General features: G+C 50.3%; 1 long non-coding RNA gene across 1 annotated transcript; it reads left to right on the forward strand.

Annotated features, from left to right (window-relative positions):
* The first annotated feature begins 508 nt into the window (after positions 1-508).
* LOC131921223 (uncharacterized) lies at positions 509-10,258 on the forward strand. The gene is made up of 4 exons (XR_009381902.1): positions 509-698; positions 5,250-5,375; positions 9,881-9,974; positions 10,105-10,258. It is a non-coding gene; the product is annotated as an uncharacterized LOC131921223 (long non-coding RNA).
* Positions 10,259-11,684: the final 1,426 nt, after the last annotated feature.

The following is an 11,684-nucleotide window of genomic DNA, read 5'->3' on the forward strand; positions in this document are numbered from 1 at the left end:
TTAAATTGGTCTCAGTTTCTCTCTCTTGACCTCTCAACTCTCTTTGGTGGCTCACGTGGTGATTCCAGATATTCTCTCTTGACCTTTTAATGGGCCACACAACTCCAGGCTTCTTCATTTCAGGTCCTAGGCCACTGAGAAAGAGCCCATGTTTCAGCCGACGCTCATTGGTTTTTGTAGCCCCAGAGACTACAGGCCATCAGAAACTTTTCACAGGTCTAGAGCTGAGTCAGTCATGTCAGGACGCCCCAGGCTGGGTGGGCAGGACGACTAACCAGACGGGGCTGGCAGCTCTTTCCGCAATCAGTGCGCAAGTGCGTGAAGCCAGTGGCGGGGGATGGAGCGCTGTGTGGATGGATACTCTCATGTGGACCTGGGAGCTTAGATTTGGCGCGGTCCTGAGCGCTGGTCTGCCGGAGAGCGGATGTAGATCTGTTAGGTCGTATGCCATAAATGATGACCTTTGTGCTGCTGGATGGGGCTATAATTACACAGTACAGAAGCGTTTGTAACAGCTGTCTACGGATAGACTAGACTTACAGCTGAAAAAGGAAGAGAACCTTTAAAGAAGGGAGCAGATGTATTAAAGAACAGAAGTGCCTTAATGGCTTTGTTAAGGTTGCCATGGAAACGACTAACTGAATTTCAAGTTCTTTGAAGTTAGCCATCTACACAGCAAAGGGGAAGTCTAGAGGAAGGTCTGTTTTCTTTCTAGCTTTTAAAGATAGAGAGGGAGAAAGGAGGGAGGGAAGGATGGAAGGAGGGATGGACTTAGGGAGGGAGGGAGGGAGAGAGGACTTAAGACAAGTTTAGACTTTCAGGCTTCTTAGTCTGGAAGTGACCTGTGAGGTCCTTTCGGCTTGTGGATCTCAATCAAAGTGAGAATCGTCAGGAAATGCTGTTAAAACACATATCTGGGCTGTATCCCACAGTCTGACTTAGGAGTCTAGACAAGGTCCACATATTTGTGCTTCTCATGTACTCTCTAGGGAGCTGATGCTGATGCTGGATTTTGCAGACAGAATGGATCACCCCCCCCCCTTTTTTTTTTTCTGAGACAGGGTTTCTCTGTGTAGCTTTGAGCCTTTCCTGATCTCACTCTGTAGCCCAGGCTGGCCTCGAACTCACAGAGATTTGCCTGGCTCTGCCTCCCGAGTGCTGGGATTAAAGGCGTGCGCCACCACCGCCTGAGTGGATCACACCTTTAAAAACATTGACCCAGGCAACTTCCCTCATTTTATGGAGGGGGCGGGTTTGAACATAGCAGAGGAGGTGGGTCCAGAACCAGCTCTTCCGGCTTCCTCCCTGCCATGTCCTGATCTTCTCTTTGTCTTTGTCGGCCTTTTCCTTCCTCTCTCTCCCTCCTCCCCTCCTCCTCCCTCCCTCCTCCCCTCCTCCTCTCTCCCTCCTCCCCTCCTCCTCTCTCCCTCCTCCCCCCCTCCTCTCCTCCCTCCTCCCCTCCTCCTCCTCTCCCTCCTCCCCTCCTCCTCTCTTCCCTCCTCCTCCCTCCTCCCCTCTCCCTCCTCCCTCTCTCCCTCCTCCCCCTCCTCCTCTCTCCCTCCTCCCCTCCTCCTCTCTCTCCTCCTCCTCCCCCTCCCTCCCCTCTCCCTCCTCCCCTCTCCCTCCTCCCCTCCTCCTCTCTCCCTCCTCCCCTCCTCCCTCCTCCCTCCTCCCCTCCTCCTCCCTCCCTCCTCCCTCCTCCTCACACCCTCCCTCCCCACCTCCTCTCTCACCTCCTCCCCTCCTCCTCTCTCCCTCCTCCCCCCCTCCCCTCCTCCCCTCCTCCTCTCTCCCTCCTCCCCTCCTCCTCTCCCATCCTCCCTCCTCCCCTCCTCCCCTCCTCCCTCCTCCCCCCTCCTCCCCTCCTCCCTCCTCCCCTCCTCCTCTCTCCCTCCTCCCCTCCTCTTCTCTCCCTCCTCCCCTCCTCTTCTCTCCCTCCTCCCCTCCTCTTCTCTCCCTCCTCCCCTCCTCTTCTCTCCCTCCTCCCCTCCTCTTCTCTCCCTCCTCCCCTCCTCCTCTCTCCCTCCTCCCCTCCTCCTCTCTCCCTCCTCCCCTCCTCCTCTCTCCCTCCTCCCCTCCTCCTCTCCTCCCCTCCTCCCCTCTCCCTCCTCCCCTCCTCCTCTCTCCCTCCTCCCCTCCTCCTCTCTCCCTCCTCCCCCCCTCCCCTCCTCCCCTCCTCCTCTCTCCCTCCTCCCCTCCTCCTCTCTCCCTCCTCCCCCCCTCCCCTCCTCCCCTCCTCCTCTCTCCCTCCTCCCCCCCTCCCCTCCTCCCCTCCTCCTCTCTCCCTCCTCCCCTCCTCCTCTCTCCCTCCTCCCCCCCTCCCCTCCTCCCCTCCTCCTCTCTCCCTCCTCCCCTCCTCCTCTCTCCCTCCTCCCCCCCTCCCCTCCTCCCCTCCTCCTCTCTCCCTCCTCCCCCCCTCCCCTCCTCCCCTCCTCCTCTCTCCCTCCTCCCCTCCTCCTCTCTCCCTCCTCCCCTCCTCCTCTCTCCCTCCTCCCCTCCTCCTCTCTCCCTCCTCCCCCCCTCCCCTCCTCCCCTCCTCCTCTCTCCCTCCTCCCCTCCTCCTCTCTCCCTCCTCTCCCTCCTCCCCTCCTCCCCTCTCCCTCCTCCCCTCCTCCTCTCTCCCTCCTCCCCTCCTCCTCTCTCCCTCCTCCCCTCCTCCTCTCTCCCTCCTCCCCTCCTCCCCTCTCCCTCCTCCCCTCCTCCCCTCCTCCCTCCTCCCCTCCTCCCCTCCTCCCTCCTCCCCTCCTCCTCTCTCCCTCCTCCCCTCCTCCTCTCTCCCTCCTCCCCTCCTCCTCTCTCCCTCCTCCCCTCCTCCCCTCTCCCTCCTCCCCTCCTCCCCTCCTCCCTCCTCCCCTCCTCCTCTCTCCCTCCTCCCCTCCTCCTCTCTCCCTCCTCCCCTCCTCCCCTCTCCCTCCTCCCCTCCTCCCCTCCTCCCTCCTCCCCTCCTCCTCTCTCCCTCCTCCCCTCTCCCTCCTCCCCTCTCCCTCCTCCCCTCCTCCCCTCTCCCTCCTCCCCTCCCCCCTCTCCCTCCTCCCCTCCTCCTCTCTCCCTCCTCCCCTCCTCCTCTCCCTCCTCCCCTCCTCCTCTCTCCCTCCTCCCCTCCTCCCCTCCCTCTTCTTCATGTAAAGAAATAGAGCTCTAGATTTGATATTGCCAGATCACAGAGCAGGGTCAGGGAAAAAAAAATCAACCTTTTGATATCCAGGCTGGCACTTTCTCCACATCTCAAGTCCTCCCTGCTCCCGCCCCCCCCCCCCAGGGAGTTATGCAGCTTTCCACAAGAGCCAGAGATCTGAGAAAGTGTGTTGTGAACTTTCTGTGTTAGAAACATAGACAAACACACGCGTGTCTCTCCACAATGTCAGAATTTATTGACTAACAGGGTTTGGTGGTTTTGGTGGCTTTAGTAATTTGCCAGTTATACCTGCTCTCTTTGGTAACTCTGGTTGAAGAAACGGTTTCTTCTCTTCTGATGTTAATTAGTAACAGTAACTCCCAGATTACAGTGTGTGTGTGTGTGTGTGTGTGTGTGTGTGTGTGTGTGTGTGTTCAAGTTATAGAATGACTATGGGAAGGTAAAAGCGGTAAGGAGTTTTGTAGAGACCTGAGATGCCGAAGCTGGGAACCTGACGGAGATGAAAGTGTCCGTGTTGACCATGGCCTGCACTTGAACTGGAGAGGATGCTGTGAGTCTGGCTGCTCAGGTCACAGGTCTGAGAGAAAAGCGACAGAGCTGAGTCCAGCCGCACAGGAGAAAAGGCGGGGTTCAGATGAGGGGCACGGGGCCAGAAGGACTGCGGGTCTAGCTGGGTGATCAGGAGGGTGGCAGGCAGCAGTTGGGTCTGAGCTGAGCTGCGTGTGTCGGTTCTTGACACACCAGTGTTGAGTCAGATACAGGTTGGAGGGAGCCAGCACCCTAATAGTGCTAGGAATTCATCTCTTTATGGGGTCCAGGTGAAGGAGTTACACCATTTCCTTGGGCTGCTGGTGTGTTTAATAAGTTCTTTGTATGTGTGTGTGGTTGAGACAGGGTTTCTTTGTGTAGCCCTGGCTGTCCTGGAACTGGCTGTGTAGACCAGGCTGGCCTTGAACTCAGAGATCCACCTGCCTCTACCTCCCAAGTGCTGGGATTAAAGGTGTGTACCACCACACTCAGCATTTAATAAGTTCTTGGACCTGGTTTTCCTGACATGGTTGTAATATACACACGTGCCCAAACATCTCAGTTTACCCTGATAAATTTATGTAGTATCAATCTTTCTTTCTTTCTTTTTCCTTTTTTTTTCCAAGATAGAATTTCTCTGTGTAGTTTTGGTGCCTGTCCTGATTCTTGCTCTGTAGACCAGGCTGGCCTCGAACTCACAGAGATCCACCTGACTCTGCCTTCCAAGTGCTGGGACTAAAAGCATGCATCACCACCACTGGGCTAGTGTCAATCTTTCTATTCATAGGAGTTAAGTATCTGTGGGTGGTGGTTGGTGGATTGTGCCATTTGTGTGTCTACCCAGGTACACAGTTGTCCTCTAACCTCAAAATGGGTCCAAAAACTGCTTGTAAAACGAAATCTCTCAGGGCAAGGGATAGTCTGAAAAATGATCATATTATGTAATATGGAATAACTTAGTGCAGGGCACAGCCTGATCGCAACAAAGTGCTCTCCTCTGAAGCACAGAATAAGGAGAGCTGCATTGTTAGGCAGAGCAGTTCCTGAGCCCCAGGAGAGGTAGGCTCAGTGGTGGGCAAATGGCTCTGATTTGGGAAAGCAAGATGCCTGCAGTTAGTGTTGAAGAGGAGAATCCTTTCCTCTACCTAGACTTTGTAGGGGGGGGAGGGGGGAAAGAGACCGTAAATTAAACTGAAAGCAGGAATATTCATAGCGGGGAGACGACACACATCCTTTTATTATTTTTCTCTGCAGTGCTGGGGATCAAACTGAGGGCCTTGTACATGCAAGGTAAGTGCTTTGCTAGTGAGCTATACATAGCCCTTGTTACATTAATGTTTCATGTGCATGAGGATTTAGAAAGTAAGTGAAACTCAAAGTTCTTAGATTCCAGGGTGCATGCATATATATATATATATAAAATTTTAATACAGGAAAAGGAGCTGGGATTCCAAGGTATGTTGTATAGTAGGGAAGTCAGTAGGAAATACATGGGAAATCAATGGTGAGAAAGAGCTTGGTGAGGTCTGTTTATGCAAACTGGCCTTGATGTCAACACTGCAGCTCCGGCACTCTTTTCTTCCAGGTGTGTGAGTGAAGAGCACACCTTCACAAAGGGAAATTTGTGTGCTACTTTTTGGCTTCTCCGTTGAAAATGCTTCACAGACAGGGCCACCAGCCAATCCAAACGAGGCGGTTCCTCTCTTCCCAGGTGGGTCACATTGACAGATGAAGCTAACTGTGGCGGAGGGAAAACAGGAACTCTTCCTGCATCTTTTGGTCCCCCTTGCCCTCATCTCAAGATAGTTTCTGTGCCAAAGTGGCAAATTATAGGATGGTGTACTCTGAATCCTTTCACGAAGAAGATGGTCCAGGCTTGCAAATGCCGTGGCCGGCCAAACTCCAATGCGTTTGTTGTAGGGTACCTTTGTACATTACAGGGCGAGAGTCAAGGTGACGCTCAGCCAACCCAAAGGAAGCTACACTTATATTATGCACTAATTGAAGGACCCAGTGAAATTAAGTTTCAAGTGATTGTATTTATTTTTTATTAAAAAGCTCACTTTAATTGTGTGGTATATTTTAGAGTCTAGTACTTAATGAAGCTGCTTAATGAAGAATTCTATTTTGGCTTTTAGAAAATATCTATGTTAACCAGGCCCATGTAAAGAATAGCTATTTTTACCACTAGGCAATTACTAAAGAACCATTATCTACTTTATCCCAATTATGAGATGCATAACTTGGAAGAAATAAAGAGCTCGGTGGCGCTGAACTTGCTAACACAAATCTATAAAGTGACAGCGAGTGTTGTGACTCTTCTGTCTGGAGCCTGGAGCTTGAGTTAAAGCTCCCCGCCTCTTGAATTACCTTGCAAATATAAATACACCATTATCACCTAGAAGAGCTTGCTCTATCAGATCATTCTCCATGGTGACAGAGGGGGATCTGGGGTGGCCTAGGAATAGGAGGTCTAGAGCCTGCTAGCTTTAGTGAGTGTGATAGTCTCAGCAGTGACATATTAACTTTCCCCCCTAATGTGGATGCAGAGCATCATGGGCACAGTTGGCCACTGTGAAGGAAGGAGTGGTTTTAGTGCAGGGCATCTTCCACGAAGCTCTGAAATCTCACCCAGCGGTGACTCTACAGTCTCCTCCTGCCGTGGCTGTTCTCTTCAAGGGAGTCACTCCTTCACTGACGTTCTCCTCCATCCCTCCAAGACATCAGCATATGTTGGAGGGTCAGGTAGCCTGGTAGGGTGGAGACAGCTAGGATACAGAAGAAAGGGCCCAGCATGCACTGGTGCTGCAGGACTGAATTCAATCCTAGGTCTGAGACCCTGTGACCTACAGCTGGGTTTTTCAGCCCCTTAGAGACTTGGTTTCCTTCGTTGCAATAGAAAATTTGCTCTGGTTTGAATGCTTGTTTCCCAGAATTCATATGTTGGAAACTTAATCCCCAAAGTCACATGTCAATGGTATTTGGAGGTGGGGTCTTGGGAGGAGGGGATTCGATCATGGGAGAGTCCTGCCCTCTTGAGTAAGTTCAATCCATCCACGGACTAATGACTTACAGTGAGCCAAGCTCTGCTACGGAACAAGCAATAGCACACTTGTTCTGTGTGCTATACAGTGATGTACAATGGCTCACAACACCCTGGGACTCCACAGAGAGCCCTACAAGCAAGAAAGGCTTTACCACGTTGAGTATGGTAGTGTACACCTATTGTTTTAGCACTTGGGAAATGGAGGCATGATGGTCAAGAGTTCAAGGCTAGTCTGGTCTGCACAGTAAGACTTTGTCTCAAACACACACCCACACCCACACCCACACACACACACACCCACACACCACAAACAAAAACAAACAGCTTCCTCAAATGCCACAAACAACTGTAAAACTGACCCAATGAGGGAGAAGGGCCTCATCAACTGTAGACCCTTGACATTTTTTTTACTTTTTAAACCTCCAGAATAGAAAGAAAGAATTTTTTTCAGAGACTGCCCAATCTCTGATATGCTAACAACAGAGCGTGGATGTCTTAGTTGGGGTTTCAGTTGCTATGAAGAGACACCATGAGCACGGCCAACTCTTAGGATGAAAACATTTAATTCGGGTGGCTTACAGTTTCAGAGGTTCAGGCCATTATCATCATGGTGGGTGGGACATGGCGGTGTACAGGCAGACATGGTGCTTGAGAAGGAGCTGAGAGTTCTACATCTTGATCCTTAGGCAACAGGAAGTGAACTGAGTCTACATTGAGTATAGCTTGAGCATAGGAGACTTCAAAGCCCACCCCCACAGTGACACACTTCCTCCAACAAGGCCATACCTACTCCAACAAAGCCACACCTCCTAATAGTGCCACTCCCTATGAGCTTATGAGGGCCAATTACATTCAGACTACCACAGTGGAGTAAGATAAAGCTGACAGTGGCTTGGCTTCCTTCTCTAGCTGTGTCTCTAGTTACAACTCTACCCATATCTCTGTATCACACAACAATACAGATTAAAAAGAGCAATGCACATGAAGTTTGGAGTTTTGGAAGCTGATACTGAGACAGAGTGTGGGGGGGATACAAGTGGAAGGCATTTGTTATGGAACAGCTCCTGTGAGCAGAAAAAGGAGGCAGAGGGACAGGGAAGAGGGATGAGCTGAACTTGATGCAGGAGAACCTTCAGGAAATCTTCCTATCTGAGATGTCCCAGGAAGGAAGAGATGAAGCCATTGTATTCCTGCCACTCAGTCACCAGATGTGGTTACCTGGGAAGGACCAGGTCTTGAGGGAGGCAGATCTTGAGTGTGTGTGTGTGTGTGTGTGTGTGTGTGTGTGTGTGTGTGTGTGTGAGAGAGAGAGAGAGAGAGAGAGAGAGAGAGAGAGAGAGAGAGAGAGAGGGAGGACATCTGGAGGCTGTCTGCTGGTCACAGTCCAGAGTTGGGCAGCAAGCCCTTCTCTAGGGATGGTCTCCATGACTCATCCTCACGTCTCTTTCATGGGTATTTATAGGTATGTCTCCTCTTTGTCATGAACTGAACTCCTTCCTGTTTCTACCCATCTTTCCTTGCACTGCTTCCTCAGGTCAGCCCTCCCTGGCAGCCCTGAGAGCTTGTCTCCACCCAGCAGGGGCCCAGAGTTGGTTGCATGTGTCAGGGCCTCTCTTTAGAGGTCCCATCAGGAAGCATCATGACAAGTTACCCACAACTCTGCAGAAAGACAGAAATGGCTAGGCTCTATTCTGCAGAATAAAATGATGCAGATGCTGGTGTGTGCACTATCAGCCCGTGCCTGCCAGCTGGTACCAACAATAAGAGAGAGGGTGTTGGATTCATTGCTAACAGATTTCCAAGAACACTATGGGCAGTCCAAAAAGCCATTTGGGCTCATTTTTTCTTCCTTTGTTACATTTCTGAGAGATAGAGGCTGACAGATCATAAGTGGGGGTAGGGATTTAGTAATGCTTGGAAGGTTAGTGTCGGGGGCACTAGCATATGGATTGCTGAATTCAGAGAACACAGTAGCTTTTAAAATGCCCAGACATTTAGAAATGACTCTTGAAGAAAAGTTGAGGGCTAGAGCTGTAGCTCAGTGTTAGACTGTTTGCTCAGCATGCACAAGGCTCTGGGTTTGTTCCCCGGTACCATCCAAAAGAGAATTTGAAGGTGGGCAGGCATTGGGAAATCCGACATGGACAAGTGTGTGGTCTCCACACGAGCTGGGACTGACTTCCTAATGTGGCTGACCGATCCTAGCATTCATGGAGGTGTCAGAGTCTGGAGGTGTCCCAGTCCACATCAACTTGAACTCTACGTTAATTCTGAAGTGACAAAGAGTGAGAGCGTGTGTGACATGTAGCCCCACTGTACAGAACAGCGTGACTTTCTGTTGACTCTGCATGAACTCTCTTGTGTCTAGCTGGCCTAGAAAACACCGTCTATGGATGGTAACCAAGAAATTTTTTGTACAATGGCCTCTTGTGGGCTAGCTTCCTTTACAGGACCCAGAAAGGCCTGGAGAAGTGGGAACTTCCTTTCAGGCCCAACTCCGAGCCTTAACCATTCTGTAGAAAAAGCCGTGAGCAAGCAGGACTCTGATTTAGTTTCCAAGTTTGGGGACATGAGGCTGGAATCCTGAAGTGGCCAGAATGAGAAATGAGTAGCACAAGCTTTCACGTGCTAAGAGGTGGTTCTCTTCAAAGTACCTCTGCTGTTTGTGAGGACTGTACCCGGAGAGAGCGAGTGACTGCTCTCCAGGGTTCACTGTTTGTAAGCATCAGGGCAGATTTGGAGCTCTGGACTCATTGACCTCCACAGGCTTCAGGTACAACTGTATTAGCTGCTTTTCTTGCCCCCTGAGACAGAACATCTGGCAAGAATCGACTCAATGGGGGGGGGGCAGAGAGATGGCTCAGCAGTTAAGAGCACTTCCTGTTCTTGCAGAAGACATGGGTTCAGTTTTCAGCACCACGAGATGACTCACAGTCACCTGTAACCCCAGTTCCAGGAGAGCTGATACCCCATTCTGACCTCCGTGGGCTCTGCATGCATATGGTGCATATAAACTCACGCAAGCCGAACCACACACACATAAAAAGAAGAAGGATCTTAAGGAAGCAAAGTTTCTTTAGGATCCGTTTAAGGGGGCGTATGGTTCATCCCCAGGAAGGAAGGCTTGATGGTGGGAACGTGAGGGTGTGGTCACACCGTGTCTTCCACAGCCGAGAAGTAATCGAGGAATGCTGGCCGTCTCCATGCTTTCTCCTTTTTGCTCAGTCAGGGACCACATCATGGGATGGTGCTGACCACATTCAGGTGTGTACCTTTGAAAACACTTTCCATCACACGTGCCCAAGGGTTTTTCTCTTAGGTGACTGTAAATCCTCTCAAGTTGACCCTGAAGGTTAGCCACCACAGCCTGCCTTTGATTTTTCTCCAATTACAGAAGACACAGGGAGACACTTAATCCTGTGGAGTCTCAAATCAGTCTCGTTTGATGACCAGGGCTTCAGAGAATGCTGTGGTCAGAAGGCAGCATCCGTGTACCGGTCGTGAACTACACGTGGTGACTGGATACTGAGGTTGTGTCCAGTCAAAGCTGAGATGAGTTGTAAGTACCTATTTCAAAAGGCTTCCTATAAAGTGATTTTATATTGGATATGTGTGGAGATAGTATTTTGGATGTACTGGGTGAAAAATGATTAAACTTAAAAATTATAATTTGTATTTATGATAGTATAAAATATGCTATTAAAATTATTTTGAGTTGCCCATTCTCATTCTTTAAAACTGCTAACGGGAAGTTAAACTATCTGCATAGTTTGTGTGGTGTTTCTGTTGGAGTCTTCGAGACTCACCTGTGCCTATAAATGCCTTCCCTCTGTTTATTTTCAGCCTCTGCTTCTTTTTACATCATTGTTCCTGTCATTGTTCCTGCTGGGGACTGGGCAGGTCATATGCTTTGGACCTTGAAACGCAAGAGGTAATTCATAGCGTGAGTGTTATTTCACACTCAGGTAAGCATGGTCATAGCCAATACTCATGGGGGACTTGGCAGTTTAATGCTAATGAAGACGTCCCCTAGAGAGTCATGCTTCATCCAGCTAACAAATATTTATGTAACGTCTTCATGATTGGCTATTATGTCATGCTTTTGGACCATGTCTGAGAAGAAAGAAACCGTCAATGGCCTTGGGGAGCCTGTAGTCTGGCAGGGCATTGGGCGTTGTGATGGCTGGTCTCCTGTATCATCTTGATTGGACCACAGGGTGTTCAGGTATTTGGTTGATGATTATTTTAAGTGTGTCTGTAGGAAAGGATTCGTGTTATGGGCTGGTTGCAGAATGTGTCCCATTGGATAAAACGTTTGAGCAGGTGGTACTGTTTCGGGCTGTTCTGGAGCCTTTAGGAGATTAGCTAGAGGAAGCGAGTCACTGTGGGGCAAGGCTTGAGGGTTGTAGCTCAGTCCTAATGGTGATTGATTTCTCTCTCTGCTTCCTGGTCCACAGAGCATGGAGGAGTCCCAGCAGCGTGTTCCTGACACTATGGACTCTGCCGTGCCTTCCTGGTCATGATGGATTGTTTCCCGTTCAATCTGTGAACCAGAATAAATCCTTCCTGGCTGGGGAGATGGCTCAGTGTGTAAGAGTGTGAGGACCTAAGTTCAATTCCCCGGGATCCATGTACAAAGCCAGGCATGGTCATGTGTGCCAGTAATCCCAGCAGTGTGTGTGTATGTGTGTTTATATGTGTGTGTGTATGTGTTTATATGTGTGTGTGTGTATGTGTGTTTATATGTGTGTGTGTGTATGTGTGTTTATATGTGTGTGTAGATAGGAAGGTTGGCTGCCAGCCTAACTCTAGGTTCCGTGAGAGACTCTGTTTCAAGAGGAAAAGGCATAGAGTAACAATGCAGAACAGCGGATGTCCCACTCCGGCTTCTTGGAGTGCCTGTGCACACACACATGTACACACAGCTGCCCCCCCACCTTCTTTTTTTTTTTTTTTTTAAGTTGCTTTTTGTTC

This window comes from Peromyscus eremicus, chromosome 10 (genome assembly GCF_949786415.1).
Source record: "Peromyscus eremicus chromosome 10, PerEre_H2_v1, whole genome shotgun sequence".
NCBI lineage: Eukaryota > Metazoa > Chordata > Mammalia > Rodentia > Cricetidae > Peromyscus > Peromyscus eremicus.